Raw genomic sequence first — 26229 nt, forward strand, 5'->3', positions numbered from 1 at the left:
ATACTTACCTGGCAAGGGAGACACCGTGATCAAGAAGGCGGTTCACCCAGGGCGAGGCTCAGCCATTGCACTCCGGCTGTGCTGACCCCTGCGAATTTCTCAAATGTGGAAATCTCGATTGCATAATTTCTGGTAGTGGGGGACTGCGTTCGCGCTCTCCCCTGATTTCATTGTGAAAGTAAACCCTCTGGTTCATCGTTTTTTAAGTAAACGAAGCATTGATATGTAGATATCACGCATATTTCTTATCCTTTGGGTGCTTATATTTGCAGTAGGTCTGCTGTTTACAGATCCTAAAATCAACAGGGTTTATCCATGTCCATCGCTTTGCTCGGTGCTGTATCCGATTCATGTGTTGTTTTCTAATGTTAGGAATATGTGGAAAATAGAAATAATTGGCAATTTTAGCATAATTAATGAAAAGGGTATGCTGCTATATTTGGTTCAATTTACTTGTTTTTGAGACTCAGTAACTTTATATACTTTACCGTAATAAACTCATAAAGTTTAGCAGGGACTGGTTAGTACTTGAATTGGAGACCGTGTGGGAATAATAGGCGCTGTAAACGTTTACTGATTTTGGCCAGTAGGAGGCGCTGTGTCCCGGTTGTAAAAACAGGCACACTTCTGCCAGATGGTCTACCGTCTCTGCTGCAGTGTGTTGTTTTGTTATTGATTAATTATTGTAACGTTGGGTTTATAGCTTGCAAGAAAGGAATTGTACTGTACTTGTGCACAGGACATTAACTTGAATCTCTCTCTATCTCTCTCTATCCCCTCTCTCTTTCTCTATCCCTCTCTCTATCCCCCTATCCCCTTCTCTCTCTCTATCCCCCTATCCCCCTCTCTCTCTCTCTCCCCTCTCTCTATCCCCCTCTCTCTCTATCCCTCTCTCTCTATCCCTCTCTCTCTCTATCCCCCTCTCTCTCTATCCCTCTCTCTCTCTACCCCCCTCTCTCTCTATGGTCCTCTGTGGTCCTTCTGTAGCTCAGTTGGTACAGCATGGCGCTTGTAACGCCAGGGTAGTGGGTTCGATTCCCGGGACCACCCATACGTAGAATGTATGCACACATGACTGTAAGTCGCTTTGGATAAAAGCGTCTGCTAAATGGCATAGATATCCCTCTATCCATCTCTCTATCCCCCTATCCCCCTCTCTCTCTCTATCCCCTCTCTTTCTCTCTATCCCCCCTCTCTCACCCTCTCTCTCTCTCTCTCTCTCTCTCTCTCTCTCTCTCTCTCTCTCAATTAAATTAAATTCACTGGGCTTTATTGGCATGGGAAACGTGTTAACATTGCCAAAGCAAGTGAGGTAGATAATATAGAAAAGTGGAATAAACTATAAAAATTAACAGAAAACATTACACATACAGAAGTTTCAAAACAATATAGACATTACAAATGTCATATTATATATACACAGTGTTGTAACAATGTACAAATGGTTAAAGTACACAAGGGAAAATAAGTAAGCATAAATATGGGTTGTATTTACAATGGTGTTTGTTCTTCACTGGTTGCCCTTTTCTTGAGGCAACAGGTCACAAATCTTGCTGCTGTGATGGCACACTGTGGAATTTCACCCAGTAGATATGGGAGTTTATCAAAATAGGATTTTTTTTCGAATTCTTTGTGGATCTGTGTAATCTGAGGGAAATATGTCTCTCTAATATGGTAATACATTGGGCAGGAGGTTAGGAAGTGCAGCTAATTTTCCACCTAATGTTGTGGGCAGTGAGCACATAGCCTGTCTTCTCTTGAGAGCCATGTCTGTCTACGGCGGCCTTTCTCAATAGCAAGGCTATGCTCACTAAATCTGTACATAGTCAAAGCTTTCCTTAAGTTTGGGTCAGTCACGGTGGTCAGGTATTCTGCCACGGTGTACTCTCTGTGTAGGGCCAAATAGCATTCTAGTTTGCTCTGTTTTTTTGTTAATTCTTTCCAATGTGTCATGTAGGTATCTTTTTTTTCTCGTGATTTGGTTGGGTCTAATTGTGCTGCTGTCCTGAGGCTCTGTAGGGTGTGTTTGTGTACAGAGCCCCATGACCAGCTTGCTTAGATTAGGGGACTCTTCTCCAGGTTCATCTCCCTGTAGGTAATGGCTTTGTTATGGAAGGTTTGGGAATCGCTTCCTTTTAGGTGGTTGTAGAATTTAACGGCTCTTTTCTGGATTTGGATAATTAGTGGGTATCGGCATAATTCTGCTCTGCATGCATTATTTGGTGTTCTACGTTGTACACTGAGGATATTTTTGCAGAATTCTCTCTCTCTCTCTCCCCTATCCTTGTTCGAGGAGTTGTTCTAGCAACGCACATGCCCAAAACAAAATCCACTTGACTTAAATCTCACTTGGATTGCTATAAATGTAACTCACAACTTGCTGATGTCATTCATCTACACAATGGTATTATTTATGTGGAATATTGTCTAAACCTGCCGTTTTGATAACAAACTGCGACTAATAAACTTGAGCATGTGTAACTGTTTTGCTTCCGTCCCTCTCCTCGCCCCCCCTACCTGGCCTCGAACCAGGAACCCTGTGCACACATCTCTCAACAGTCACCCTCGAAGCATCGTTACCTATCGCTCCACAAAAGCCACGGCCCTTGCAGAGCAAGGGGAACAACTACTTCAAGGTCTCAGAGCGAGTGACGTCACCGATCGAAGCGCTATTAGCGCGCACTACCGCTAACGAGCTAGCCATTTCACATCGGTTATGCATGCAGTAGATTTGGAAGTTTGCAAAGAGAAAGCTAAAGATGGAGTGCACTGGTTAATTCTAACACAAGATCATGAACCAAGTAAGTTACAAAACTTAAAATATGGTATTTTATGTACATTAAAACGTTTCTTGTAGAGACTGAGTATACTGAATGGCAAGAGTAGACCTAGCCCGGGAAATGCAATGTTTGGGTAAGTTTCTCTTGAGGATACACATTTATATGGGAGTAGTCTACCCAACCCCCCAGCCTACCCAAAGGCCGGCAGATGGTGATGAGTCGTTTTTATATTATTTCTACCATCCAAAGGGAATGTATGCAGCTAACAAATATATATTTATTTATTTAACCTTTTTCAAATCAAATGTTATTGGTCACATACACGTGATTAACAGATGTTATTGCGAGTGTAGCGAAATGCTCGTGTTTCTAGCTCCGACAGTGCCGTAATAACAAACAAATTACACAACATATACACACAAATATAAGTAGGAATGAATTAAGACTATAAACATATGTACGAACAATGTCAGAGCCAACCGGACTAAGATACCATAGAACAGTATAGAAATATACATATGAGTTGTGTAGTGCAAGATATGTAAGCCTTATTAAGTGGATGAGATACCGTAGAACAGTAAAGAAACTTAACTAGGTGATTGCATCCCAAATGGCACCCTATTCCCTATGTAGTGCACTACATTGGACCAGGACCCATAGGGAATAGGGTGCCATTTGGGACACACAACATGTGTAACCCTGGTAACAAGTACATTTTTTTTTTTTTTTAATAATTTAAACTTTTATTTAACTAGGCAAGTCAGTTAAGAACAAATTCTTATTTACAGTGACGGCCTACACCGGCCAGACCCGGACGTCGCTGGGCCAATTGTGCTCTGCCCTATGGGACTCCCAATCACAGCCGGTTGTGACACAGCCTGGAACTTTTAGACCAAAAAGTGTGTTCCAAAGAGGAAACACTACTCAACTGACAACCGGAAGTCAGCTTGCAGGTGCCTGGCCCGCCACAAGGAGTCACTAGAGCACGATGAGCCAAGTATCAAAGAGAGGACGCAAACCAAGTGTTTACGGAAGCGGCTCAATGTGTTTTGTTATTAGCACGTCACAGCTGGGGAAACGTTCTTTTCATGCCACTTCGATTCCGAAGCGACTTGTTTTGTAGCAGGTTAGGAGACTGAGGTTAAGATTAGGAAAAGGTTTAGGGTTAGCGAAAATGCTCTTCTAACCTGTTACGAAAATGGCTTTTTCATCAAAGTGCCGTGAAAAGAGTGTGTACCCCACAGCACAGCTGATAAAGGCGAGAAGATTTCTCTTTATTTACAAAGGTAAATTCCTTCAAAGATGTATTGTTTAATTCATATGGCGTTTTATAACATTAGATAATTATTTGAATGGTAAACCCCAAACTTTTTTTCGACTGAAAATGTAGGTGTGCAAGCCACTTACTGCTAGCTATCTAGCTACCTGTTAGTGTAGCCAGAGTGTGCTATCACAGACAGTAAACTCTGTGTTGGTATAGATGGGATGGCCGATTTTTACGTCACAAACATGATGCATCGATGTGTCTCGGAAGGCGTGCGTTGTTTGGATTCTGAACGGTCAGATAGCTAACAACAATGACAATAAGATTCCATGTGGGGACTTGGAGGTGGCTGGTTTCAGCTTGTTGTAGCTTGTTATTTATTCTGTGTCTTGTTTTGAGGTGTTTTGACTGATTTCATGTCTATGCTAATATGGCAAAAAACATTTGCTAGCTAACCAACAACAGTAAATATGTATTTGAGAGACAAGTTCTCATTGTGCAACTATATTTATGTTTTCAAACATTTTGGGAGACTAAATATAGTTTACGTGTTGTCAAAGCCAAAACCCATCTGTTTTGCCCCATAGTTGCACACGTGTCGGTTTTGTGGCTAAACAACCAACCCGTCTATACTACAAAGCTAGCTAGATCTAGTCAGGTTTTTATGAAGCTAGCCAGCTTCATTCAGTTAGCTTCAAATTCCAGATCAGGCTTCATCCGTACTACGAAGGCGGATATTGCTTGTCCGCCTGCAGCTAACTTTATCAGGTTTGTGACTGCTCATGCATGTTGCACGTGGCTAGTCGAACAGCGAACTCTTCATTGAGACCATGCTGAAACGTCAACACATGGGCGAGTCAGTGGCACAATTTAATTTGTGCCAAAATAAAAAATGAAAAAAAGTTATCTTGCAAATTCAGAAGGCTATGGTGTGAAATGGGCTTGTTGAAGTGCCTTTTTTATAATTACTTATCGTTAATCATCTTTGATGTGCTTATCACACAGCCCCTTTTATTTCTCAACTCAATTATGAAGGTGTTCATAATGTTTGGTATACTCTGTGTATATACAGGCAGTTTGTAGGACTGGTAGCAGATAAAGACCGACTCTGATGCAGTTCTTGAGGAGAGACGACTACACAGGATGTGTGTATATCTCGCCAGCCAAGGACGACCAGGCCTAGGTGGCTGCAGGTCAAGTTGTTCAGTCCCTGTGTTGTTTTGTGGACAACAGTGGGAGGAAGTACCATTTTCATAGAGCCTCTGCTGCAGATTAAAATGTGTGAGATTAACACAAAACCTGACTTTATAAAATGTTTAAAAATACTTTGAATTGAGTTTGAGTTTCTGTTTGTTTATTCTGTTACTCAGTAGGTGATTTGATAATAGCATTTAATATTAGAAATAAAACAGTCATAAATGATCTTGAATGAAATGACTAAAATATTGTAAATTGTGCAGTGTCATTTGTTGTCTGTTTTCTGGGACCCTGTCACCAAATTGCAAATATTCATATAATTGTTGAGGTATGCAGCACTCTAATTCGCAATGAATATACATTTTTTTAGCACATTTGTGCATTCATGTTTGGTTAAGACTTTTGATAGCATATACAATAACTATTCACGATACTAGTGATTTCTTGGTTCTTTGAGGTACACTGCATTTTCAGATGACAACAAAAGTATGATGAAGTTCGGTGAAGAAATCTTTATAATATATAAACAGTCATTTTGCACAGTGTCACTTCTGTAACGGAGGCTGTCACATCCACAACAGTACATTTTCCTCTCTGAAGTATATATCACAATGTTCATCATTGTGGTTTTTGTGTGTAGACAAGCCTTACTTTCAAAGTGGCTATTCATATTTTACCATTTGAGATTCACAGACTTTTGCTGATGTGTACGTTCTCCCAAAAATGCCTGTCCATTTACGTCACAAGATTTGTTGTTCTGTTACTTCAAAGTGATATTGCTTAGAACATTGTAATTTTGTGTCTACACTTCCCCGACAGGTTTTTACAAATATACACGTTAACATGTTTATTTATGCCTGATAAGCCAATTCTCTAAGACATTTTGTGTGGAAATGTCACATCCATAAGGCTGGAACTAAGGGGCCTAGCCGGAACCATGAAAAACAGCCACAGACCAATTATTCCTCCACCAAACTTTACAGTTGGCATTATTCATTGGGGTGTAGCATTCTCCTAGCATCAGTCAAAACCAGATTAGTCCATCAGACTGCTAGATGGTGAAGCGTGATTTTTCCCTCCAGAGACCGTGTTTCCACTGCTCCAGAGTCCAACGGCAGGGAGCTTTACACCACTTCAGCAGATGCTTGGCATTGCGCATGGTGATCTTAGGCTTGTGTGCGGCTGTTCGGCCATGGAAACCCATTTCATGAAGCTCTTGACGAACAGTTATTGTTGATGAACAGTTTTTGTGCTGACTTTGCTTCCAGAGGCAGTTTGGAACTCGTAGTGAGTGTTGCAACCGATGTGAGACAATTTGTGTGCACTATGCGCTTCAGCACTCAACGTTCCCTTTCTGTGAGTTTGTGTGGCCTACCACGTCGCGGTTGAGCCGTTGTTGCTCCTAGATGTTTCCACTTCACCATAACAGCAGTTACAGTATATATAGTTTACTTGGCTAACTCCTCAAACCAGGTAACTAGTATACCCCTCATATTAATTCTGAAGGATTCATTGCTGCTCGACTTGACTTTTTTATTGCTATTAAAAGCATTCATTAGTACTTTGTTTGCTCAGATGGTTTGTGCAATAATCTCCTACGACCGATAAACACTTCTGGATAATGAATCGGAAGCTACACAAATATCTCTCTCAGCCTCCTCAGATATGGAATACTGCATTCCCTCCTTTGTTCCATGACCAGCTAGCGTACCTGTTGCTCCTGGCCAAGATGACCGAAGGCAACACCGACTGAAAAGACGGGCTACACGGCCTCCTCTTCCTAGTATCCTGATGGCTAGCTGAAAAGACGGGCTACAAGGCCTCCTCTTCCTAGTATCCTGATGGCCAGCTGAAAAGACTGGCTACAAGGCCTCCTCTTCCTAGTATTCTGATGGCTAGACTGAAAATACGGGCTACACGGCCTCCTCGGCCTCCTCTTCCTAGTATCCTGATGGCCAGCTGAAAAGACGGGCTACAAGGCCTCCTCTTCCTAGTATCCTGATGGCTAGACTGAAAAGATGGGCTATGACGGAAAAGACTGGCTACAAGGCCTCCTCTTCCTAGTATCTGATGGCTAGACTGAAAATAAATGGCCCTCCTCTTCCTAGTATCCTGATGGCTAGGCTGAAAAGACGGGCTACACGGCCTCCTCTTCCTAGTATCCTGATGGCTATACTGAAAAGACGGGCTACACGGCCTCCTCTTCCTAGTATCCTGATGGCTATACTGAAAAGACGGGCTACACGGCCTCCTCTTCCTAGTATCCTGATGGCTAGACTGAAAAGACGGGCTACAAGGCCTCCTCTTCCTAGTATCCTGATGGCTAGGCTGAAAAGATGGGCTACAAGGCCTCCTCTTCCTAGTATCCTGATGGCTAGACTGAAAAGACGGGCTACAAGGCCTCCTCTTCCTAGTATCCTGATGGCTAGGCTGAAAAGACGGGCTTACAAGGCCTCCTCTTCCTAGTATCCTGATGGCTAGCTGAAAAGACGGGCTACACGGCCTCCTCTTCCTAGTATCCTGATGGCTAGCTGAAAAGACGGGCTACACGACCTCCTCTTCCTAGTATCCTGATGGCTAGGCTGAAAAGATTGGCTACACGGCCTCCTCTTCCCATGGCTATTGTCCAATCGACAGAAATGGTCCAATTCACGCACTTAACAAGAGAACATCCCTGGTCACCTCTACTGCCTCTGATCTGGGAGACTCACTAAACACAGATGCTTTGTTTCTGAATAATGTCTGAGTGTTGAAGTGTGCCCCAGGCAATCTGTAAATTAAGTTCAGCTTAATATAAGGAATTTGAAATTATTATTTTGATAGTTGAGTACATTTTTGCAATTACATTTACTTTTGATACTTGAGTATATTTAAATCCTGACTTTTACTTGAGTCATTTCCTATTAAGGTGTCTTTACTTTTAAACAAGTATGACAATTGGGTACTTTTCCCACCACTTGTAAAACGTTAGGAGTATCTTCATCCATTGTCCAACTGTTGTATTTATCAGAATTGTTTATAAACCTTTTAACAATTTCGATGACTCTTGCTAGATACGTTTTTTCCCAGCAGGCTGCACACTTCTCTTGTATATTATCAGGGAACAGCTGACAGTAACATTCTTTCAGTTTATTAATTTGTTAATTAAGAGGCGGTGTGGTTGAAATTACAATACTCTTGTTATTCTAACTGCATCAGCGCTCCCTGTTTCAATGTGCCTGCATGGGTGGCTGTGTGGGACTGGGAGGGTGGCCACTAGTGGTCTATAGTAGAATTGCAGTCTGGCTTTTCTCTGGAAGACAAAAGAACCACGAGAGGAGAAATGCAAAATAAAATCACAAATTCCATTCACTTGGCTTTATGTGTGTTTCAGAACAGTTTCGGACATTTCTAATAATTTGTTATAGTTTCAGCTATCAGACACGTTTAATATAAATGTTGTTGTTATGCTAATTTATGCAGAATTGCATCCTGGGAAAATGGAAAAACTCATATTTTACGAGTAAACTAACATTTCAAACGTGTTTTCACCTCTCCATCTACAGGCAGACAAAATAACACTGAACGTTCATTTAAATTATTTGCTTTTTTTCTCAATAGCCGTGGTGCTAAAACCATTAAACTAAAACGTTTGCACGGGAAGCACTATCCCACATTACTCATGTACAACTCATACTTACCTGGCAAGGGAGACACCGTGATCAAGAAGGCGGTTCACCCAGGGCGAGGCTCAGCCATTGCACTCCGGCTGTGCTGACCCCTGCGAATTTCTCAAATGTGGAAATCTCGATTGCATAATTTCTGGTAGTGGGGGACTGCGTTCGCGCTCTCCCCTGATTTCATTGTGAAAGAAAACGATGCTTTGACATGTAGGTATCTACCTTATTTACAATTTGGTGATGCTGTTTACAGATCCTACAATCAACAGAGTTTATCCATGTCCATCGCTTTGCTCGGTGCTGTATCCGATTCACGTGCTGTTAGAAATATGTGAAAAATATTCAGCAAATCACCTCTGCTTAGTCTAATACAGTGACAACTAAAAGAGACCAAAAACGATTTAGTCCAATCACCGTACGCCAAAATATGATGTGATGTGGCTGTCCATGTTTCTGATTTGTGTGCGTGTTCGTGCAAGTGGGAAACATGTTGACTCACCCTACTTGTTGAGAAACACCAATGCCATCCTCCTCTCTTTCATGTTGACAAAACGGTCTGTCACTCTGTCATACAGTACACACTTGTATTTGTTGTTGTCCTAGGCTACCTGTATAAAATGCTTGCTCGCTAACCTTCCTTTAAAATTATTGCTCGCTAAACTTCCTTTAATGGGCAACGTTAGCCAGTTAACATAATTAGCCTTCTACATCTAGCTATATATTTAACTTCCATCATCTCAGGCCAGGGGCACAACAATATATGTAATAATGGTTGGATCAGAAAGCATCAGATAAATGGCCTACCGACACGTATAGAGACAAAGGGACGCAGTTTCACTCGCTCGGATGCTTTCTCCTTTGAGATATACATTCAGCCTCTTGCGAATTCAAGGGAAATTATGAAACACGGAGAGACGAAAGATATACATTATTTTATTTATTTTTTAAATTGGGAAGCCTGTCTTCCCTTTGGCATCCACGAATAGACGCCTCTGGAAACAGATGTCAGCCTGACACCACTGCAGCAGCTCTTATATCCGGTCTCAGATGCCAGTATAACAGGGTTCCTCAACTAACAGCCCGCGGGTGATTTCCTGCCTACCTCCAGAGGGAGTCAGACGCAATTGTGTCTGGATATTTGTGTAGACCGATCTGGACAGTGAAACTACACTGCTCAAAAAAAATAAAGGGAACACTAAAAGAACACATCCTAGATCTGAATGAATTAAATATTCGTATTAAATACTTTTTTCTTTACATAGTTGAATGTGCTGACAACAAAATCACGCAAAAATTATCAATGGAAATCAAATGTATCAACCCATGGAAGTCTGGATTTGGAGTGACAATCAAAATTAAAGTGGAAAACCACACTACAGACTGATCCAACTTTGATGTAATGTCCTTAAAACAAGTCAAAATGAGGCGTAGTGTGTGTGTGGCCTCCACGTGCCTGTATGACCTCCCTACAACACCTGGGCATGCTCCTGATGAGGTGGCGGATGGTCTCCTGAGGGATCTCCTCCCAGACCTGGACTAAAGCGAGACATGATGTCCCAGATGTGCTCAATTGGATTCAGGTCTGGGGAACGGGCGGGCCAGTCGATAGCATCAATGCCTTCCTCTTGCAGGAACTGCTGACACACTCCAGCCACATGAGGTCTAGCATTGTCTTGCATTACGAGGAACCCAGGGCCAACCGCACCAGCATATGGTCTCACAAGGGGTCTGAGGATCTCATCTCGGTACCTAATGGCAGTCAGGCTACCTCTGGTGAGCACATGGAGGGCTGTGCGGCCACCCAAAGAAATGCCACCTCACACCATGACTGACCCACCGCCAAACCGGTCATGCTGGAGGATGTTCTCTACAGCGTCTCTAGACTCTGTCACGTCTGTCATGTGCTCAGTGTGAACCTGCTTTCATCTGTGAAAAGCACAGGGCGCCTGTGGCGAATTTGCCAATCTTGGTGTTCTCTGGCAAATGCCAAACTTCCTGCACGGTGTTGGGCTGTAAGCACAACCCCCACCAGTGGATGTCGGGCCCTCATACCACCCTCATTGAGTCTGTTTCTGACCGTTTGAGCAGACACATGCACATTTGTGGCCTACTGGAGGTCATTTTGCAGGGCTCTGGCAGTGCTCCTCCTGCTCCTCCTTGTACATTTACATTTACATTTAAGTCATTTAGCAGACCAGACGCTCTTATCCAGAGCGACTTACAAAGGTGGAGGTAGCGGTCCTGCTGCTGGGTTGTTGCCCTCCTACGGCCTCCTCCACGTCTCCTGATGTACTGGCCTGTCTCCTGGTAGCGCCTCCATGCTCTGGACACTACGTTGACAGACACAGCAAACCTTCTTGCCACAGCTCGCATTGATGTGCCATCCTGGATGAGCTGCACTATCTGAGCCACTTGTGTGGGTTGTAAGACTCCGTCTCATGCTACCACTAGAGTGAAAGCACTGCCAGCATTCAAAAGTGACCAAAACATCAGCCAGGAAGCATAGGAACTGAGAAGTGGTCTGGTCACCACCTGCAGAACCACTCCTTTATTGGGGGATGTCTTGCTAAATGCCTATAATTTCCACCTGTTCTCTATTCCATTTGCACAACAGCATGAAACAGCATGAAATGTATTATCAATCAGTGTTGCTTCTTGAGTGGACAGTTTGATTTCACAGAAGTGTGATTGACTTGGAGTTACATTGTGTTGTTTAAGTGTTCCCTTTATTTATTTGAGCAGTGTATATAAATAATACATTTTCCCCTCTAAAAGTATTGACAGGTGGCACCGTTGACTGATTACATCAATATCCTTATAATAAATTAATCATATTTTGAAAGAATAACTGAAAATGATTTGCATAAAGAAAAGGACCGGGAAATTTGGTCACAATACAGGCACATTTTTTTTATTCCATGTGTCGATGTAACTTTACGACCGTCCCCTCGCCCATACCCGGGCTCAAACCTCACCCATACCCGGGTTCAAACCTCGCCCATACCCGGGCTCAAACCTCGCCCATACCCGGGCTCCAGATCTGCTTGACGTTCCACTTCCTGTGGTAGGAGCTCAATTGGTTTTAGCTTGAGTCCTTTCCTCCGTCCTCCCCTCATATTGTTTTAATTTTACCTTTATTTAACTAGGCAAGCCAGTTAAGAAAAAATTCTTATTTTCAATGACGGCCTAGGAACAGTGGGTTAACTGCCTGTTTAGGGGCAGAACGACAGATTTGTACCTTGTCAGCTCGGGGGTTTGAACTTGCAACCTTCCGGTTACTAGTCCAACGCTCTAACCACTAGGCTACCTGCTTTTGAAAAATATCAAAAGGTAACGGAGGAGTGGAAATGTGGAAACAAAGGCACTTTTATGAAATGAGACTCCTGTCGTACTGCATGTTTGGCATATGACACTGAGAACAGGGAGTTTGTTATCACAAACTGACTGGTAACAAGGCTAAGAATGAACAGCTACTTAGACAACTAATCCTTCCAGTCCTTTTTTTCTCTGCACAGCGGGCTTACCTGTTGCTCCTGGCCAAGATGACCTAAGGCAACTCCGGTGACCAAAGCAGATTAAGGAAAGGAGGACTCCAAGCTAGACTGAAAAGACGGGCTACACGGCCTCCTCTTCCTAGTATCCTGATGGCTAGGATGAAAATACGGGCTACAAGGCCTCCTCTTCCTAGTATCCTGATGGCTAGCTGAAAAGACGGTGATATGGGGGACTCACTAAACAGAGAACATCCCTGGTCATCCCTACTGCCTCTGATCTGGAGGACTCACTAAACAGAGAACATCCCTGGTCATCCCTACTGCATCTGATCTGGAGGACTCACTAAACAGAGAACATCCCTGGTCATCCCTACTGCCTCTGATCTGGGGGACTCACTAAACAGAGAACATCCCTGGTCATCCCTACTGCCTCTGATCTGGAGGACTCACTAAACAGAGAACATCCCTGGTCATCTCTACTGCCTCTGATCTGGCAGACTCACTAAACAGAGAACATCCTTGGTCATCTCTACTGCCTCTGATATGGAGGACTCACTAAACAGAGAACATCCCTGGTCATCTCTACTGCCTCTGATATGGGGGACTCACTAAACAGAGAACATCCCTGGTCATCCCTACTGCCTCTGATCTGGAGGACTCACTAAACAGAGAACATCCCTGGTCATCCCTACTGCCTCTGATCTGGAGGACTCACTAAACAGAGAACATCCCTGGTCATCCCTACTGCCTCTGATCTGGAGGACTCACTAGACAGAGAACATCCCTGGTCATCTCTACTGCCTCTGATATGGGGGACTCACTAAACAGAGAACATCCCTGGTCATCCCTACTGCCTCTGATCTGGAGGACTCACTAAACAGAGAACATCCCTGGTCATCTCTACTGCCTCTGATCTGGCGGACTCACTAAACAGAGAACATCCCTGGTCATCTCTACTGCCTCTGATCTGGGGGACTCACTAAACAGAGAACATCCCTGGTCATCCCTACTGCCTCTGATCTGGAGGACTCACTAGACAGAAAACATCCCTGGTCATCTCTACTGCCTCTGATCTGGCGGACTCACTAAACAGAGAACATCCCTGGTCATCCCTACTGCCTCTGATCTGGCGGACTCACTAAACAGAGAACATCCCTGGTCATCTCTACTGCCTCTGATCTGGAGGACTCACTAAACAGAGAACATCCCTGGTCATCTCTACTGCCTCTGATCTGGGGGACTCACTAAACAGAGAACATCCCTGGTCATCCCTACTGCCTCTGATCTGGAGGACTCACTAGACAGAGAACATCCCTGGTCATCTCTACTGCCTCTGATCTGGCGGACTCACTAAACAGAGAACATCCCTGGTCATCCCTACTGCCTCTGATCTGGGGGACTCACTAAACAGAGAACATCCCTGGTCATCCCTACTGCCTCTGATCTGGAGGACTCACTAGACAGAGAACATCCCTGGTCATCTCTACTGCCTCTGATCTGGGGGACTCACTAAACACAGATGCTTTTCTGAGTGTTGAAGTGTGCCCCAGGCAATCCGTAAATTAAGTTTAGCTTAATAAAAGGAATTTGAAATTATTATTTTGATAGTTGAGTACATTTTTGTAAGTACATTTACATCCGGAGACACCTGAAACCCCACCTCTTTAAGGAATACCTATGATAGGATAAGTAATCCTTCTCACCCCCCCCCTTAAGATTTAGATGCACTATTGTAAAGTGACTGTTCCACTGGATGTCATAAGGTGAATGCACCAATTTGTAAGTCGCTCAGAGCGTCTGCTAAATTACTTAAATGTAAATGTAAATGTTTTGATACTTGAGTATATTTAAATCCTGACTTTTACTTGAGTCATTTCCTATTAAGGTATCTTTTACTTTTAATCAAGTATGACAATTGGGTACTTTTCCCACCACTTGTAAAACGTTAGGAGTATCTTCATCCATTGTCCAACTGTTGCATTTATCAGATTTGTTTTTAAACCTTTTAATTAACAATTTCGATGACTCTTGCTAGATGCTCATTAGTTTTTTTTCCAACAGGCTGCACACTTCTCTTGTATTATCAGGGAGCAACTGACTTTTATTTATAACAATAACATTCTTTCAGTTTACCAATTTGTTAATAGGCGGTGTGGTTGAAATTACAATACTCCTGTTACAATGTGCCTGCATGGGTGGCTGTGTGGGACTGGGCCACTAGTGGTCTATAGTAGAATTGCAGTCTGGCTTTTCTCTGGAAGACAAAAGAACCACGAGACGAGAAAGGCAAAATAAAATCACAAATTCCATTCACTTGGCTTTATGTGTGTTTCAGAATATTTTTGGATGTACTCAGGGGCATTTATAATAATTCATTATAGTTTCAGCTATCAGACACGTTTAATAAAAATGTTTTTGTTATGCTAATTTATGCAGAATTGTATCCTGGGAAAATGGAAAAACACTCATATTTTACGAGTAAAATAACAGTTCAAACGTGTTTTCACCTCTCCATCTACAGGCAGACAAAATAACAACTCATACTTACCTGGCAAGGGAGACACCGTGATCAAGAAGGCGGTTCACCCAGGGCGAGGCTCAGCCATTGCACTCCGGCTGTGCTGACCCCTGCGAATTTCTCAAATGTGGAAATCTCGATTGCATAATTTCTGGTAGTGGGGGACTGCGTTCGCGCTCTCCCCTGATTTCATTGTGAAAAAAATAAACCCTTTGTTTCATCGTTTTTCAACTAAACGAAGCATTGATATTAGATATCACGTTATCTTTTAGTAGCTCTGTGTTTACAGATCCTAAAATCAACAATTTATCCATGTCCATCATTTTGCTCGGTGCTGTATCCGATTCATGTGTTGTTTTCTAATGTTAGGAATATGTGGAAAATAGAAATAATTGGCAATTTTAGCATAATTAATGAAAAGGGTATGCTGCTATATTTGGTTCAATTTACTTGTTTTTGAGACTCAGTAACTTTATATACTTTACCGTAATAAACTCATGAAGTTTAGCAGGGTCGCGACTTTAGTACTTGGATTGGAGACCGTGTCAATAATAGGCGCTGTAAACGTTTACTGATTTTGGACAGTAGGAGGCGCTGTGTCCCCGTTGTAAACAGGCACACTTCTTCCAGATGGTCTACCGTCTCTGCTGCTGTGTGTTGTTTTGTCAAATAAACATTGTGAACTCCGAGAAAGGCCTGAATCACAGAGGAACTTTTGGGAATGTCTTTGTTTTTCAACCAGACAGTTTTTCCAGTTTTCTGTAGCTTTACCATGAACAGGTGCTTCTGGTAAGAGCAGGGGGAGGTGTATATGCTTCCTCATTAACAACTAACTCCTGGTTTACCGAAGTTGAAAACATCTTGAGCTCCTGTTCACCCGACCTGGAGTTTCTGATGCTAAAAACCGACCCCACTATATACCAAGTTAATTCACGTGTGTTATTATCATAGCTGTGTACAAGCTTGTTTCTTATTTTTATTTGTGTGTTTTTGCTCTACCTTCTTTAATTGTTAGTATTACATTGTTATTGATTAATAATTGTAATGTTGAGTTTATAGCTTGCAAGAAAGGAATTGTACTGTACTTGTGCACAGGACATTAACTTGAATCTCTCTCTTACTCTCTCTTGATCTCTATCCCTCTACTAACTTTATCCCCCTTCCCATCTCTTCTCTATCCCCCTATCCCTCTCTCTCTCTCTCTCTCTTCTCTCTCTCTCTGTCCTTCTCAGATGATTCTCTCTATCTCTCTCTCTCTATCCCTCTCTCTCTCTATCCCTCTCTCTCTAACCCCTCTCTGATCTATCCCCTCTCCCTCTCTAACAGATTATCTCCTCTATCTTCTCTCTCTATCCTCTCCTCTATCCTACTCTCTCCCTGCTCTCCTCTCTATCCCTCTCTCTGGATTGAGGTCTCTTCCCCTCTTATCCCTCATTCTCTTAGGACAGTTCTGTAATCTTACTCTATCCCTCTCTATCATCTCTCTATTTCCCTGGTCAATCCCCCTATCCCTATCTCCCCCATCTTCCTCTATCCCCCTATCCCTCTCTATCCCCCATCTCTCCTCTATCAACCTATCCCTCTCTATCCCTCATCTCTCTCTCTGGTCAACCATTCTCTCTCTCTCTCTCTCTCTCTTCTCTCTCTCTCAACTCTCTTACTCATTCTCTCTCTCATTTCCTCTGGTCAACCATTAAATTAAATTCACTGGGCTTTATTGGCATGGGAAACGTGTTAACATTGCCAAAGCAAGTGAGGTAGATAATATACAAAAGTGGAATAAAAAACATTTCCAGACATGGTCAACCATTACCATTCCACAGACAATAAAAATGAACAGAAAACATTACACATACAGAAGTTTCAAAACAATAAATACATTACAAATGTCATATTATATATATATATATACAGTGTTGTAACAATGTACAAATGGTTAAAGTACACAAGGGAAAATAAATAAGCATAAATATGGGTTGTATTTACAATGGTGTTTGTTCTTCACTGGTTGCCCTTTTCTTGTGACAACAGGTCACAAATCTTGCTGCTGTGATGGCACACTGTGGAATTTCACCCAGTAGATATGGGAGTTTATCAAAATAGGATTTTTTTTTCGAATTCTTTGTGGATCTGTGTAATCTGAGGGAAATATGTCTCTCTAATATGGTCATACATTGGGCAGGAGGTTAGGAAGTGCAGCTTATTTTCCACCTAATTTTTGTGGGCAGTGAGCACATAGCCTGTCTTCTCTTGAGAGCCATGTCTGTCTACGGCGGCCTTTCTCAATAGCAAGGCTATGCTCACTAAATCTGTACATAGTCAAAGCTTTCCTTAAATTTGGGTCAGTCACGGTGGTCAGGTATTCTGCCACGGTGTACTCTCTGTTTTGGGCCAAATAGCATTCTAGTTTGCTCTGTTTTTTTATGAATTCTTTCCAATGTGTCAAGTAATTATCTTTTTGTTTTCTCATGATTTGGTTGGGTCTAATTGTGCTGCTGTCCTGGGGCTCTGTAGGGTGTGTTTGTGTACAGAGCCCCATGACCAGCTTGCTTAGATTAGGGACTCTTCTCCAGGTTCATCTCTCTGTAGGTAATGGCTTTGTTATGGAAGGTTTGGGAATCGCTTCCTTTTAGGTGGTTGTAGAATTTAACGGCTCTTTTCTGGATTTAGATTATTAGTGGGTATCGGCATAATTCTGCTCTGCATGCATTATTTGGTGTTTTATGTTGTACACGGGGGATATTTTTGCAGAATTTTAACCACGAGACGAGAAAGGCAAAATAAAATCACAAATTCCATTCACTTGGCTTTATGTGTGTTTCAGAATATTTTTGGATGTACTCAGGGGCATTTATAATAATTCATTATAGTTTCAGCTATCAGACACGTTTAATAAAAATGTTTTTGTTATGCTAATTTATGCAGAATTGCATCCTGGGAAAATGGAAAAACACTCATATTTTACGAGTAAAATAACAGTTCAAACGTGTTTTCACCTCTCCATCTACAGGCAGACAAAATAACATTGAACGTTCATTTAAATTATTTGCTTTTTTTCTCAATAGCCGTGGTGCTATAACCATTAGGCTAAAACGTTTGCACGGGAAACACTATCCCACATTACTCGTGTACAACTCATACTTACCTGGCAAGGGAGACACCGTGATCAAGAAGGCGGTTCACCCAGGGCGAGGCTCAGCCATTGCACTCCGGCTGTGCTGACCCCTGCGAATTTCTCAAATGTGGAAATCTCGATTGCATAATTTCTGGTAGTGGGGGACTGCGTTCGCGCTCTCCCCTGATTTCATTGTGAAAGTAAACCCTCTGGTTTCATCGTTTTTTAAGTAAACGAAGCATTGATATGTATATATCACGCTTATTTTTATCATTTGGGTGCTTATATTTATAGTAGCTCTGCTGTTTACAGATCCTAAAATCAACAGTTTATCCATGTCCATCGCTTTGCTCGGTGCTGTATCCGATTCATGTGTTGTTTTCTAATGTTAGGAATATGTGGAAAATAGAAATAATTGGCAATTTTAGCATAATTAATGAAAAGGGTATGCTGCTATATTTGGTTCAATTTACTTGTTTTTGAGACTCAGTAACTTTATATACTTTACCGTAATAAACTCATGAAGTTTAGCAGGGTCGCGACTGGTTAGTACTTGGATTGGAGACCGTGTGGGAATAATAGGCGCTGTAAACGTTTACTGATTTTGGACAGTAGGAGGCGCTGTGTCCCCGTTGTAAACAGGCACACTTCTTCCAGATGGTCTACCGTCTCTGCTGCTGTGTGTTGTTTTGTCAAATAAACATTGTGAACCCGAGAAAGGCCTGAATCACAGAGGAACTTTTGGGAATGTCTTTGTTTTTCAACCAGACAGTTTTTCCAGTTTTCTGTAGCTTTTGAACAGGTGCTTCTGGTAAGAGCAGGGGGAGGTGTATATGCTTCCTCATTAACAACTAACTCCTGGTTTACCGAAGTTGAAAACATCTTGAGCTCCTGTTCACCCGACCTGGAGTTTCTGATGCTAAAAACCGACCCCACTATATACCAAGTTAATTCACGTGTGTTATTATCATAGCTGTGTACAAGCTTGTTTCTTATTTTTATTTGTGTGTTTTTGCTCTACCTTCTTTAATTGTTAGTATTACATTGTTATTGATTAATAATTGTAATGTTGAGTTTATAGCTTGCAAGAAAGGAATTGTACTGTACTTGTGCACAGGACATTAACTTGAATCTCTCTCTATCCACTCTCTCTTTCTCTATCCCTCTCTCTCTCTATCCCCCTATCCCCCTCTCTCTCTCCCCCCCTACTCTCTCTCTCTCTCTCTCTCTCTCTCTCTCTCTCTCTCTCTCTCTCTCTCTCTCTCTCTCTCTCTCTCCTCTCTCTCTATCTCTCTCTATCCCTCTCTCTCTCTCTCTCTCTCTCTCTCCCCTCTCTCTATCTCTCTCTATCCCCTCTATCCCTCTCTCTCTCTCTCTCTCTCTATCCCTCTCTCTGGGTCCCTCTGTCTCTCCTCTCTATGTGAAGGAAAATCTCTCTCCTCTCTCTGAATGCTCTCTCTCTCCTCTATCTCTTTCTCTCTCTCTCCTCTCTCTTTTCTCTTCTCTATCCCTCTCTCTCTCCATATCCCCTCTTCTCCTCTCCCCTACTATCCCTCTCTATCCCCCTCTCTCTCTCTATCCCCCTATCCCTCTCATCCCCTATCCCCCTATCCTCTCTCTCTCTCCCCCTATCCCTCTCTATCCCCCTCTCTCTCTATCCCCCTCTCATCCCTGGTCCCTCTCTACCCCTCTCTCTCTCTATCCCTATCCCATCTCTCTCTCTCTCTCTCTCTCTCTCTCTCTCTCTCTCTCTCTCTCTCTCTCTCTCTCTCTCTCTCTCTCTCTCTCTCTCTCTCTCTCTCTCAATTAAATTAAATTCACTGGGCTTTATTGGCATGGGAAACGTGTTAACATTGCCAAAGCAAGTGAGGTAGATAATATACAAAAGTGGAATAAACAATAAAAATGAACAGAAAACATTACACATACAGAAGTTTCAAAACAATAAATACATTACAAATGTCATATTATATATATATATACAGTGTTGTAACAATGTACAAATGGTTAAAGTACACAAGGGAAAATAAATAAGCATAAATATGGGTTGTATTTACAATGGTGTTTGTTCTTCACTGGTTGCCCTTTTCTTGTGGCAACAGGTCACAAATCTTGCTGCTGTGATGGCACACTGTGGAATTTCACCCAGTAGATATGGGAGTTTATCAAAATAGGATTTTTTTTCGAATTCTTTGTGGATCTGTGTAATCTGAGGGAAATATGTCTCTCTAATATGGTCATACATTGGGCAGGAGGTTAGGAAGTGCAGCTTATTTTCCACCTAATTTTGTGGGCAGTGAGCACATAGCCTGTCTTCTCTTGAGAGCCATGTCTGTCTACGGCGGCCTTTCTCAATAGCAAGGCTATGCTCACTAAATCTGTACATAGTCAAAGCTTTCCTTAAATTTGGGTCAGTCACGGTGGTCAGGTATTCTGCCACGGTGTACTCTCTGTTTTGGGCCAAATAGCATTCTAGTTTGCTCTGTTTTTTGTTAATTCTTTCCAATGTGTCAAGTAATTATCTTTTTGTTTTCTCATGATTTGGTTGGGTCTAATTGTGCTGCTGTCCTGGGGCTCTGTAGGGTGTGTTTGTGTACAGAGCCCCATGACCAGCTTGCTTAGATTAGGGGACTCTTCTCCAGGTTCATCTCTCTGTAGGTAATGGCTTTGTTATGGAAGGTTTGGGAATCGCTTCCTTTTAGGTGGTTGTAGAATTTAACGGCTCTTTTCTGGATTTAGATTATTAGTGGGTATCGGCATAATTCTGCTCTGCATGCATTATTTGGTGTTTTATGTTGTACACGGGGATATTTTTGCAGAATTTTAACCACGAGACGAGAAAGGCAAAATAAAATCACAAATTCCATTCACTTGGCTTTATGTGTGTTTCAGAATATTTTTGGATGTACTCAGGGGCATTTATAATAATTCATTATAGTTTCAGCTATCAGACACGTTTAATAAAAATGTTTTTGTTATGCTAATTTATGCAGAATTGCATCCTGGGAAAATGGAAAAACACTCATATTTTACGAGTAAAATAACAGTTCAAACGTGTTTTCACCTCTCCATCTACAGGCAGACAAAATAACATTGAACGTTCATTTAAATTATTTGCTTTTTTTTTCTCAATAGCCGTGGTGCTATAACCATTAGGCTAAAACGTTTGCACGGGAAACACTATCCCACATTACTCGTGTACAACTCATACTTACCTGGCAAGGGAGACACCGTGATCAAGAAGGCGGTTCACCCAGGGCGAGGCTCAGCCATTGCACTCCGGCTGTGCTGACCCCTGCGAATTTCTCAAATGTGGAAATCTCGATTGCATAATTTCTGGTAGTGGGGGACTGCGTTCGCGCTCTCCCCTGATTTCATTGTGAAAGTAAACCCTCTGGTTCATCGTTTTTTAAGTAAACGAAGCATTGATAAGTAGATATCACGCTTATTTTTTATCATTTGGGTGCTTATATTTATAGTAGCTCTGCTGTTTACAGATCCTAAAATCAACAGTTTATCCATGTCCATCGCTTTGCTCGGTGCTGTATCCGATTCATGTGTTGTTTTCTAATGTTAGGAATATGTGGAAAATAGAAATAATTGGCAATTTTAGCATAATTAATGAAAAGGGTATGCTGCTATATTTGGTTCAATTTACTTGTTTTTGAGACTCAGTAACTTTATATACTTTACCGTAATAAACTCATGAAGTTTAGCAGGGTCGCGACTGGTTAGTACTTGGATTGGAGACCGTGTGGGAATAATAGGCGCTGTAAACGTTTACTGATTTTGGACAGTAGGAGGCGCTGTGTCCCCGTTGTAAACAGGCACACTTCTTCCAGATGGTCTACCGTCTCTGCTGCTGTGTGTTGTTTTGTCAAATAAACATTGTGAACTCCGAGAAAGGCCTGAATCACAGAGGAACTTTTGGGAATGTCTTTGTTTTTCAACCAGACAGTTTTTCCAGTTTTCTGTAGCTTTTGAACAGGTGCTTCTGGTAAGAGCAGGGGGAGGTGTATATGCTTCCTCATTAACAACTAACTCCTGGTTTACCGAAGTTGAAAACATCTTGAGCTCCTGTTCACCCGACCTGGAGTTTCTGATGCTAAAAACCGACCCCACTATATACCAAGTTAATTCACGTGTGTTATTATCATAGCTGTGTACAAGCTTGTTTCTTATTTTTATTTGTGTGTTTTTGCTCTACCTTCTTTAATTGTTAGTATTACATTGTTATTGATTAATAATTGTAATGTTGAGTTTATAGCTTGCAAGAAAGGAATTGTACTGTACTTGTGCACCTGGACATTAACTTGAATCTCTCTCTATCCACTCTCTTTTCTCTATCCCTCTCTCTCTCTATCCCCCTATCCCCCTCTCTCTCTCCCCCTGATCCCTTGATCTCTAAAAAAATATACTAACAGATTTAATTTGACTGTGTTTCAACTCAAGAGTTCAATTGAGTTTCTTGTTGAGGAGAAATCTTCTTATCAGATCTTGGCAAGTTATCCCTCAACCTAATTGCCTCAGACTCATCTTGTCTTCTCTATCCCGGATGGATGTCTCTCTGTCTATTGTGATGGGTGATTATCCTGTCTGTCCTCTCTATCTCTCTCTCTCTCCTCTCTCTCTCTCTCTATCCCTCTCTCTCTCTCTCTCTCTCTCTCTCTCTCTCTCTCTCTCTCTCTCTCTCTCTCTCTCTCTCTCTCTCTCTCTCTCTCTCTCTATCCCCCTATCCCTCTCTATCCCCCTATCCCTCTCTATCCCCCTATCCCTCTCTATCCCCCTATCTCTTACTATCCCCATTTCCCCTCTCTATCCCCACAGATCATCTCTCTCTATCCCCTATCCCTCTCTATCCCCTATCTCTCTCTCTATCCCCATATCCCTCTCTCTTCCATCTCTCTTTCTCTCTCTCTCATCTCTCTCTCTCTTTCCTCTGGTCAACTCTTCTCTCTCTCTCTCTCTCTCTCTCTCTCATTTCCCTCTCAATTAAATTAAATTCACTGGGCTTTATTGGCATGGGAAACGTGTTAACATTGCCAAAGCAAGTGAGGTAGATAATATACAAAAGTGGAATAAACAATAAAAATGAACAGAAAACATTACACATACAGAAGTTTCAAAACAATAAATACATTACAAATGTCATATTATATATATATATACAGTTTTTGGTCAACCATTACCATGCACAGACATTTCCCTGGTCAACCATTACCATTCCACAGAAATTTCCTGTTGTAACAATGTACAAATGGTTAAAGTACACAAGGGAAAATAAATAAGCATAAATATGGGTTGTATTTACAATGGTGTTTGTTCTTCACTGGTTGCCCTTTTCTTGTGGCAACAGGTCACAAATCTTGCTGCTGTGATGGCACACTGTGGAATTTCACCCAGTAGATATGGGAGTTTATCAAAATAGGATTTTTTTCGAATTCTTTGTGGATCTGTGTAATCTGTGTAATCTGAGGGAAATATGTCTCTCTAATATGGTCATACATTGGGCAGGAGGTTAGGAAGTGCAGCTTATTTTCCACCTAATTTTTGTGGGCAGTGAGCACATAGCCTGTCTTCTCTTGAGAGCCATGTCTGTCTACGGCGGCCTTTCTCAATAGCAAGGCTATGCTCACTAAATCTGTACATAGTCAAAGCTTTCCTTAAATTTGGGTCAGTCACGGTGGTCAGGTATTCTGCCACGGTGTACTCTCTGTTTTGGGCCAAATAGCATTCATTCTGTTTGCTCTGCTCTTTTTTTGCCTTGAATTCTTTCCAATGTGTCAAGTAATTATCTTTTTGTTTTCTCATGATTTGGTTGGGTCTAATTGTGCTGCTGTCCTGGGGCTCTGTAGGGTGTGTTTGTGTACAGAGCCCCATGACCAGCTTGCTTAGATTAGGGGACTCTTCTCCAGGTTCATCTCTCTGTAGGTAATGGCTTTGTTATGGAAGGTTTGGGAATCGCTTCCTTTTAGGTGGTTGTAGAATTTAACGACTCTTTTCTGGATTTAGATTATTAGTGGGTATCGGCATAATTCTGCTCTGCATGCATTATTTGGTGTTTTATGTTGTACACGGGGATATTTTTGCAGAATTTTAACCACGAGACAGAAATTTCAAAATAAAATCACAAATTCCATTCACTTGGCTTTATGTGTGTTTCAGAATATTTTTGGATGTACTCAGGGGCATTTATAATAATTCATTATAGTTTCAGCTATCAGACACGTTTAATAAAAATGTTTTTGTTATGCTAATTTATGCAGAATTGCATCCTGGGAAAATGGAAAAACACTCATATTTTACGGTAAAATAACAGTTCAAACGTGTTTTCACCTCTCCATCTACAGGCAGACAAAATAACATTGAACGTTCATTTAAATATTTGCTTTTTTTATCAATAGCCGTGGTGCTATAACCATTAGGCTAAAACGTTTGCACTGGAAACACTATCCCACATTACTCGTGTACAACTCATACTTACCTGGCAAGGGAGACACCGTGATCAAGAAGGCGGTTCACCCAGGGCGAGGCTCAGCCATTGCACTCCGGCTGTGCTGACCCCTGCGAATTTCTCAAATGTGGAAATCTCGATTGCATAATTTCTGGTAGTGGGGGACTGCGTTCGCGCTCTCCCCTGATTTCATTGTGAAAGTAAACCCTCTGGTTCATCGTTTTTAATTAAACGAAGCATTGATATGTATATATCACGCTTATTTTTTTCATTTGGGTGCTTATATTTTCTATCAGTAGCTCTGCTGTTTACAGATCCTAAAATCAACAGTTTATCCATGTCCATCGCTTTGCTCGATGTGCTGTATCCGATTCATGTGTTGTTTTCTAATGTTAGGAATATGTGGAAAATAGAAATAATTGGCAATTTTAGCATAATTAATGAAAAGGGTATGCTGCTATATTTGGTTCAATTTACTTGTTTTTGAGACTCAGTAACTTTATATACTTTACCGTAATAAACTCATGAAGTTTAGCAGGGTCGCGACTGGTTAGTACTTGGATTGGAGACCGTGTGGGAATAATAGGCGCTGTAAACGTTTACTGATTTTGGACAGTAGGAGGCGCTGTGTCCCCGTTGTAAACAGGCACACTTCTTCCAGATGGTCTACCGTCTCTGCTGCTGTGTGTTGTTTTGTCAAATAAACATTGTGAACTCCGAGAAAGGCCTGAATCACAGAGGAACTTTTGGGAATGTCTTTGTTTTTCAACCAGACAGTTTTTCCAGTTTTCTGTAGCTTTTGAACAGGTGCTTCTGGTAAGAGCAGGGGGAGGTGTATATGCTTCCTCATTAACAACTAACTCCTGGTTTACCGAAGTTGAAAACATCTTGAGCTCCTGTTCACCCGACCTGGAGTTTCTGATGCTAAAAACCGACCCCACTATATACCAAGTTAATTCACGTGTGTTATTATCATAGTGTGTACAAGCTTGTTTCTTATTTTTATTTGTGTGTTTTTGCTCTACCTTCTTTAATTGTTAGTATTACATTGTTATTGATTAATAATTGTAATGTTGAGTTTATAGCTTGCAAGAAAGGAATTGTACTGTACTTGTGCACTCCGGACATTAACTTGAATTTCTCAAATATCCAAATCTCTCTTTTTATCCCTCTAGTCTCTCTATCCCCCTATCCCCCCTCTCTCTTGATCCCCCTATCCTCTCTCTTTAATTTGACATCTCTTTCTCTCTCTCTTCAATTCTCTCTCTTGTTGAGGAGAAATGATCTCTCTCTATCCCTCTCTCTCTCTATCCCTCTCTCTCTCTCTCCCTCTCTCTATCTCTCTCTATCCCCTCTATCTCTCTCTCAACTCTAATCTCCCTCAGACTACATTTTGTCTTCTCATAACCCTGGATCTCTCTGATCTGTTATCTGTCTGGGTGATTATCTGTCATCTCCTGATTATGTCTCTCTCTCTCCTACTTCTGAATGCATACTTTTCCCCTCTATCCTCTCTCTAATCTGGATTGAGGTCTTTTATTTTCCTCTCTATCCCCCTAAATCATTTCTCTATCCCCCTATCCCTCCTATCAACCATTACCATGACTCAGACATCTTCCCTGGTCCCATTACTCTTCTCCTCTCTCCCCCCTCTCTCAACTCTATTTCCCTCCAACTCTTCTCTCTCTCTCTCTCCCTGGTCAACTCTCTCTCTCTCTCTCTCTCTTTTCCCTGGTCTCTTCTCATTC

The 26229-nt window shown here is 41.9% G+C and overlaps 6 non-coding genes across 6 annotated transcripts; all 6 read left to right on the top strand.

The window, feature by feature from the left end:
* On the top strand, positions 1-164 carry LOC124038876. The gene has a single exon (XR_006839477.1). It is a non-coding gene; the product is annotated as a U1 spliceosomal RNA (small nuclear RNA).
* An 8749-nt stretch (positions 165-8913) lies between these two features.
* Positions 8914-9077, top strand: LOC124038887. The gene has a single exon (XR_006839488.1). It is a non-coding gene; the product is annotated as a U1 spliceosomal RNA (small nuclear RNA).
* A 5857-nt stretch (positions 9078-14934) lies between these two features.
* LOC124038804 lies at positions 14935-15098 on the top strand. Its single transcript, XR_006839405.1, has one exon. It is a non-coding gene; the product is annotated as a U1 spliceosomal RNA (small nuclear RNA).
* A 2951-nt stretch (positions 15099-18049) lies between these two features.
* LOC124038815 lies at positions 18050-18213 on the top strand. The gene has a single exon (XR_006839417.1). It is a non-coding gene; the product is annotated as a U1 spliceosomal RNA (small nuclear RNA).
* A 3021-nt stretch (positions 18214-21234) lies between these two features.
* LOC124038826 lies at positions 21235-21398 on the top strand. The gene has a single exon (XR_006839429.1). It is a non-coding gene; the product is annotated as a U1 spliceosomal RNA (small nuclear RNA).
* A 3105-nt stretch (positions 21399-24503) lies between these two features.
* Positions 24504-24667, top strand: LOC124038837. Its single transcript, XR_006839440.1, has one exon. It is a non-coding gene; the product is annotated as a U1 spliceosomal RNA (small nuclear RNA).
* Positions 24668-26229: the final 1562 nt, after the last annotated feature.

Source organism: Oncorhynchus gorbuscha, linkage group LG06 (genome assembly GCF_021184085.1).
Source record: "Oncorhynchus gorbuscha isolate QuinsamMale2020 ecotype Even-year linkage group LG06, OgorEven_v1.0, whole genome shotgun sequence".
NCBI classification, from domain to species: domain Eukaryota; kingdom Metazoa; phylum Chordata; class Actinopteri; order Salmoniformes; family Salmonidae; genus Oncorhynchus; species Oncorhynchus gorbuscha.